This window comes from Daucus carota, chromosome 7, assembly GCF_001625215.2.
Source record: "Daucus carota subsp. sativus chromosome 7, DH1 v3.0, whole genome shotgun sequence".
In the NCBI taxonomy this organism is placed as follows: domain Eukaryota; kingdom Viridiplantae; phylum Streptophyta; class Magnoliopsida; order Apiales; family Apiaceae; genus Daucus; species Daucus carota.
The window spans coordinates 8918170-8925904 of NC_030387.2; positions in this window are offsets into that span (position 1 = coordinate 8918170).

The following is a 7735-nucleotide window of genomic DNA, read 5'->3' on the forward strand; positions in this document are numbered from 1 at the left end:
GGAAAGCAAAAAAAAACAAATGGTGGTTTCTAGGAGCACTGATGAGGCAAGATATCGAGCAATGGCTTTGTGAAGTAACTTGGCTTCATGAACTCCTCAAGGATATAGGGTTATAAAATCTATCACCTATTGTGCTATGTTGTGACGATAAAACTGCTCTTGCTATCTCTGCAAATTCTGTTCAGTATGAGAAAACTAAACACAAAGAAATTGATTGTCATTTCTTGCATGAAAAAATTATAGGTGGTCAGTCAACTTAGATGTTTTCACGAAGCAGCTAACTCTTAGTCAGCATACTCACTTACTCAATAAGCTTGGTTTTAAACCTGATTTCATGTCTGCTCAGTTGTATTTAGTCAAGTTGGATGCAATTCATCATTCCTGTTTTCAGCTTTCATTGCTTCCAGACTTGAGGGGGGAGTAATGAAAGGACATTTTATTGATATTTAGATATGTGAAGGATAGTTAAGTCATTTAATATTTTCAGTTTGTTATATTTTCAGTTAGAGATTCTGTTACTGGTGTCTGGTGATAGAGCAATATATAGTTTCATTTTATATTCATTCTGGACTTTATATTATGTGATACAAAATTTGTTGAAGAGATTATCTTGCATATTTTCCTTAATTACACTCAAGTCTTTAATTACCAACTCCCTCAATTAAATTTCTATCATTGTCGTACGAATTAAAAGAAATACTTCATAGGTTTGGATCCTACATCTCTATCCATTGTGATATTCATTGTGAGATCGTACTAGCTGATTACGTGTCCCCATCACACATTCTTGGTCATTATGTGATAATATGAACCGGTGCTCGTATAGTCGTATATAAACCAGTTTTAATATCTACAGCTCCAACAACTTGACCAACCAAGTATTCGAGAGTTGTTTTCGATATCATATATAATAACCATGGTCAAATCTCACGTCTTTATCAAAAAACTTGTCAAGTCGAATACGTCCAACAATAATTATGAATAATTCACAAGCCTATTACATGTTTAAAAAAACCATGATTTATTTATTAGTGTCTTTGATTAGTGTTATACCCAAAATTTGATCATGAATAAGTATGAAAGAGTTCATTATTAAAGGACCCATGTATGTATGGCAAAGAATATGCCCCATCCAGGAGGGAAAGCACCTTATGTATAATGAGACCTTGATAGAGGCTAGCCCTTACGCCGAAGGGGCCCCTTCAAGAGGCTAGCACTTACCAGAAGGTCTCGGCCTGTGTGGAAAGGCTCGGCCTTCGAAGCGCTCGACCTAGGAAAAGGAGGTACCCTCTAGTAAGTGTATTTGGAGTGAATCACTTGGTAATGAAGAGTCCCGTGCACAAGGTGGATGCATCCCTTGAGGGCGCATCCTCTGATGGAGAAGCCTTCATCAAAAGGGCGCCCTTCATTTGATGGTCTTGTAAGGGCTTGGCTCATGACTAAAGAAGCATAATCTTTGTGACCTAGCTAAGATGTGATGTGGTGAGGAGTATCAAGAGAGGGCGCGACCCTTGAGAATTGATATTGAAATACTTAGTGTAATGGCTAAATTTGGATATGCTTTTATAGAGCCGGGTATGTACCTGGTTGGACTGGATAAATATTGTTTTGGCTAAGAGGCCTATGTGTAATGATAGGACGCGTCCTCTCAGTCATAAAAAGGGGCGCGACCCTTGAGGAAGTATGTGCTACCTGGCAAATAGTTAGACAGAAGGTGACTCCATGTCTGGGACATGGAGCGCGCCCTTAGGGGCCTGGTTCAGATGAAATGATGTATTTTGTGAAGAAGGCTCTTCATATGAGGAAAGTATGTTATCGAAAACAACCCCTTCGAGGGATACTAAAGATGAACCCTTCGGGGGATACGAAGACTTACCCTTCTGAGGGATACAAAGATCACCCCTCTGTGGAATATGAAGACTTAAGCATCCCGGGGCTCATCCGGCGTGGTCTATAACCCTGAATCATGTACTCTGCCCAGTTGTCCTCGTGTGGGGTTTGAGGTGATCACGATTCTTATTGAAGGCCCTCCGGGGTGGTATGAAGAACGGTCGCATGTCTGGATCCTGTATTCTGCGGGGTTACCCTCATCGGGGGATTGAGACAATCGTATGTCCTGATTGTTTAGAGAGAGGCCTTACCTTGTGATCTAGTGAGTATCCTCACCAGGGTTAGGGGTTCATCCTTACACTTTAAGGATGGTCACGACTCTACTAGAAGACTCATTCCATAATACGAAAAGTAGAGGTTAGTGTTACATTTTGTTAAGTTGTAATGAAAAATAGAATACATGATGGAGCTCGGGTGAAACTATGGATTCATCTTATCCGATAGTTGGGGGTAATGTCGTATTCGTGATGTACTTAGATTAGGAGTCAAGTAGTTGGCCTCATGGCTAGTCCTTCGCGGAGTAGGATTTTGGAGACTCCTGAAGACTTTAGAAGACTAATGGATAAGTCACTGCCTTGATGGTCTTATCTCCAAGAGGCTTAATTCTAATCGAATTAAGTGTCTTGATTCCATAAAAGTACGTTTGGCTTGATCCCTATAAATAGGGTACGTAAGCACATTGAAGGGATATATCGAGAGTTAAGAGCACGAGAGCATCCGACTATCCCTTTGATCTCAGCCACTCCTAAACGCACGACCATCGCACCCTCGCAACAAAACCGCCGTCACATATCTTGATTCCGACTATGAAGCTCATTTTTATTGATTACCAACTTCCTCCATCAACAAATCGGTGAAGTCACAGTATAAGAATTAATAGAATAGTTAGATATGTAACCAGTTCGGTAAACTATGAAAGCTGGATTAATTGGTAATTAATTGTCTAACTTTTAAAACAGAGTTCACACGTAAATCAAAAGCAGGAAGAAGTTGTTCAGGGTTTATTGAGAATCACACAGTAGCAATTATATTTAGTTTTCTACTCCCTCCATCCCAAATTAGATGACCCCGTTGACTTTGGGCACACAGTTTAAGGTCCATTGACCGCATAGCTATATGAGTTATTTTTAAAATTTTATTTTTGCAAATAAATATTTAAATATGAAATTTTTATTTACAAAAGAAAAAACAAAAAAATAAATTTCGGAAGTAGACGGTCAATGCACCTAAAGTTACGTGCCCAAAGTCAACGGGGTCATCTAATTTGGGATGGAGGTAGTACTATACACGTATGGGTTAGGGCGAATTGCTCTCTTTTTTAGCGCCGTCAAATTGATGACTCGTTTATGTCAAATGTTACTTCGGCAAATGCCCTATATGAACAAGGAGTACAACACCTGTCTGTCTCGTTTAGTGCTCGAATTCCTGTGCCCCGTTTGACCTTTTATAGATCCATTCCTGAATTTAGTTAATCTTAATACTGCTTTCATTTTTTTTATTTTGAATAAATGCTTAAACTCTTTTAATTTTCATTTCACATACCAAAATAATAATAATAATAGTTACCTAATTTGTGTCTAAAGAGAGGTTTAAATAAAGTGACATGAAATAGACAAGCCATACCTTCTATAACAGTAATACAGTATATATTTTAGTGGTGAATATTTGTTTTGCATATAGTTTAAGTTTGGGTAGATTCAAAATATATAATTATGATTTATATGATTTAATAATTTATTTTATATGATAAGCTAGTACTTTAAATTATTTTGTGGATAATTTTATAATGTTACCTATGAGTTACTAAAATGTAATAATAAAATATATTTGATAACTTTTTATTTGAGTGATAAAAATGAATTTTATTAAAATAAATTATAAAAATAAAATAAATTATTAAAAAGATACATTCCAGACTTTAAATCAGTTTTAACTTCTTTTTAAATTTAAGACGGTGTCTAACTCATGAACCGAAAATAAGCAAACTATTGCTCAGATACTGCTATGTTTGTTTCAGATAAGCGATTTCATTTTAATTTTCCAGTTGAATTGTTCGATTCTAAAATTTTGTATGATAGAAAACTATTATATATTCATATTAATAGAAAATATGTACAATCCGTTTTGAATTTATAATTGTGTTGGAAAATTATGAAAAGATAATATTCTAGGTGATTTTATTCTCATATTTAATTGTATTTTGCATTTAATTAGATTTTTATTTAATAGATTTTAATGTTTAATTGCAGGATGCAAAGAGTTCCTAAACTTTGAAGGAATTGGAATAAAAAGCTTAATTTGGAGATTTATTTGAAGGAAATTCGGATTTGTTGGATTGCTTGCACATGACTCACTGTTTGGGTCATATCTTGAGTTCTAGAAGTCAGAATTGGGTGATCTTACAGCCCACGCGAAGCTTGGATAATTTTCTTTAATTCAAAGATGGTCCAGTATCCAAAATCCAACAGAATCAGCCCAGAATCAGGAGAGAATAATCTGCTGCGAATTTTCTTAGGAGAAACCAATTCCGTTTGGGAAACTGTTTTGTATTTCCTTGTAAGCATTAAAGTCATATATATATATTAGGAGAATAGACATTGGGAGAATTTTATTGTATAATTAGATTAGGTTTAAAACACTTTTGTCTCTTCTTCTTCAAGACTTGGAGGTTGAAGAATCCATTGTATAATCCATCTTTGCTTTTCTTTTATATTATTATGCTAGAGTAGATTTTATTCTGGAATTGAGTTGAACCCTAGTTGTGGTTGATGCATGATTTTCGATGATCTCTAGTTGATTATGTTAATTGCTCTTGCTTATTGAGTTGTGCTAATTAACAATTACAGGTCAGACGTGATTATGTGTATTGTTTGAACCGATATCTATCTACCATCGGAAGTTGGATTTAGATGGTTGTGATTTATCCAATAAGGACATGAACTTCTCCATGGAAATAGGTAGAAGGAATTGTTTGGAAGTTAGGATGCTGTGTTTAATGTCTCTAAACTGCATGATACCATGGAAATAGGCTTGATTGTATTTTAGAGAAGCCATTAATACTCGGAAGAGGTTATTGGTATTTTATAGGGCGCATCTTGCCTCTTGGGTAATTTATCTGATTAATTGGGGGAGAAAATCATAATTGCATTGATTCATGCTAGTGGAGATACTTGATTCTAGATACTTTTAGTTAATTGTTTGATACGTTTGTCTCTGTGGGATCGACTCTGACTTACCCTACTACATAGTTAGGAGGTTTGGTTAGATATTTTATTATTTGATAGGCACGCGACAGCCTTGTCAGTGCTCATAATCTTTCTTGGAAGAAATGTCAAGACTTGATGAATCAAGAACAACACATTGAAGTAGCCTTTGAGACACATTCAACTCAAACTCGAAAAGAATACCGAATGCGTCTAACGACAACAATTGATTGTATTCGATTTCTTTTACATCAAGGACTAGCTTTTCGAGGAAATGATGAGTCCCCGGATTCGGTTAATCAAGGAAACTTTCTATAATTATTAAAGTTTCTTTCCGAGCATAATGAAACAATTAAAAAAGTTGTTTTAGAAAATGCTTCGGGTAACTCCAAGCTTACCGCTCCTCAAATTCAAAAGGATATAGTACATGTTGCTTCCAGGGAAACTACTAAAGCTATCATTAATGATCTTAATGATGAATTATTTTCAATCCTAATTGATGAATCTCGTGATATAGCGGTGAAGGAGCAAATGGCTATTGTATTACGTTATGTGAATTCAAAAGGATGTGTAATTGAGCGCTTTCTTGGTATTGTACATGTAAGTGATACAACTTCTTTATCACTTAAGTTGGCAATGGAAGGACTTTTTTCAAAGTATGGTTTAACTATATCAAGTTTACGTGGGCAAGGCTATGACGGAGCAAGTAAAACGCGAGGTGAGTTTAATGGATAAAAGCATTAATCTTGAATGTAATATCCCTACTTCATTTAATTTAGAAATACATAAATTATATGTATTTTGAGAATATTATTATATTTTCGTCTTCCTCTTAAGAAATTGTGTTCAATCCCAAAATAAGATTTTGGTCTAAATCAACCCAATCATTATTTGGGGAAAATGTTTGTTAGGCTTAGTAGTTACCATGCCCAACTTTTAGTTAGTAGGCTCATGTTTTACAAATAAATAAGACTTAGATGATTATTTTCATCTCTACTTCTATACTTGTAAGAGCAAACTTTTTGAGAAACATAAACTTTTTATTTGAATAAGGCTATATGTAAAGCCAAGTGAAAGAATATTTGTACTTGTCTGTATTATATAGAACTTAATAAGTTCTATACCCAACTTTCCAATATGGGAAGGGGTTAATTAGTTCCATTTAAGTATTTAACCAAGTAGACTTGATTATAGTATTATATAGAGTTGAGAAGGAGAGGCACTCTATACCTTCTTAATGTGGGACAAATAGAAATGTCCAGAATTAAACCAACAAGTCCTAGTTGGTTTATACTTATACTATGGGCTTGATGGCCCCGAGATATATATATAGAGCAAGAGATGATAGATCTCTTATATCACCTCGATGTGGGACTAATATTGTCCAAAACCAAGTAAGTTTGTCTTAATTATTTTCTTACTTGGTTTGCTTTTAATATGGGCTTCATAATCTTGTTATATAGAAAAAGAGATGGCACATCTCTAATATTTTCCGATGTGGGACTTTGTCAAGTTTTTGGTAAAACCATATAACTTGATTTTGTACATTCTTATGAGAAATTTATGTATTTCTCTTTATATAAAATTTTAAAACTGATTTAGTTAGCTTTATTTAAGCAATTTAAGCAAAGAGAAAGGTGGTGAACTTTCTTGGGGTAGAAAGTGTTGAAATTTCTTAAGTATACAAATGAGCTAAGTGAGTTTTTATAGATGTTGGAGGGAAGTTAGCTCCAATATCAAATCAATGTGGGATAGTTGTAGCTTGTAGAGTAAATAGGAAACTCTCAACCCACATTGAAAAGAGAAAAGAAGGATTTTGAGAATATATAGTAAAAGCAAAAGCTTTGATTAGCAAGAACTTGTGGACCTTAGCAAGTTATGAGTAACTTGTGAATTCGTTGGCAGCTAGACACCTTGCTAGCTCCTTAGAAATTCTTTTCTTTTGTTCTTTACTTTTGTACCACATTGAGAACATAATAAAACACCCTCATGAATATAACCAAAGGCCTGGTTATTAAAAGAATAAAATATAAGTTAAGGCAGCGCCACCCCGACGCCAAGTTGCACAAGTTGTGGGCGTCACCCCTGACGCCGAGTCATAGAAGTCGTCGGCGCCACCCCCGACGCCAAGTTTTCCTAAAACCAATTTCATTGTACCACATTGAGAGGAAATAAAAGGGAAGTGATATCTTTCCTTATATAAACACATCCCTATCTAACTTACCAAATAGGAAGCTCTCATGCTAAAACTAGTAAGTCTCCTGACTTATCATTTTCATAGTTTTATTAGTTATTTATGATTTTATTATTCTTATTTGATTTGATTAGTAGTTATTGGGGATTTATTATAAGCGTGACTCGATAATAATAATATAAATGTGTGAATATTTTAGGGGACGAAGTTGTTGGACTTGAGACATAAATTAGGACATTGTGCACTGTAAGTATATACTGTACTTATTCACTGTTGATGTTTTAATATTTAAAATGATGACTTGATTCTGGAATGATGTTTTACTGATGAAAAACGAGTATTCTTGCATTGATACTTGATGAACTGATGATGATGCTTCCTTATTGGAAGTATAGCTAAACCAATTGTTTAGCTGGCCGGGATCCCAACTTGATGAATTGATGAACTA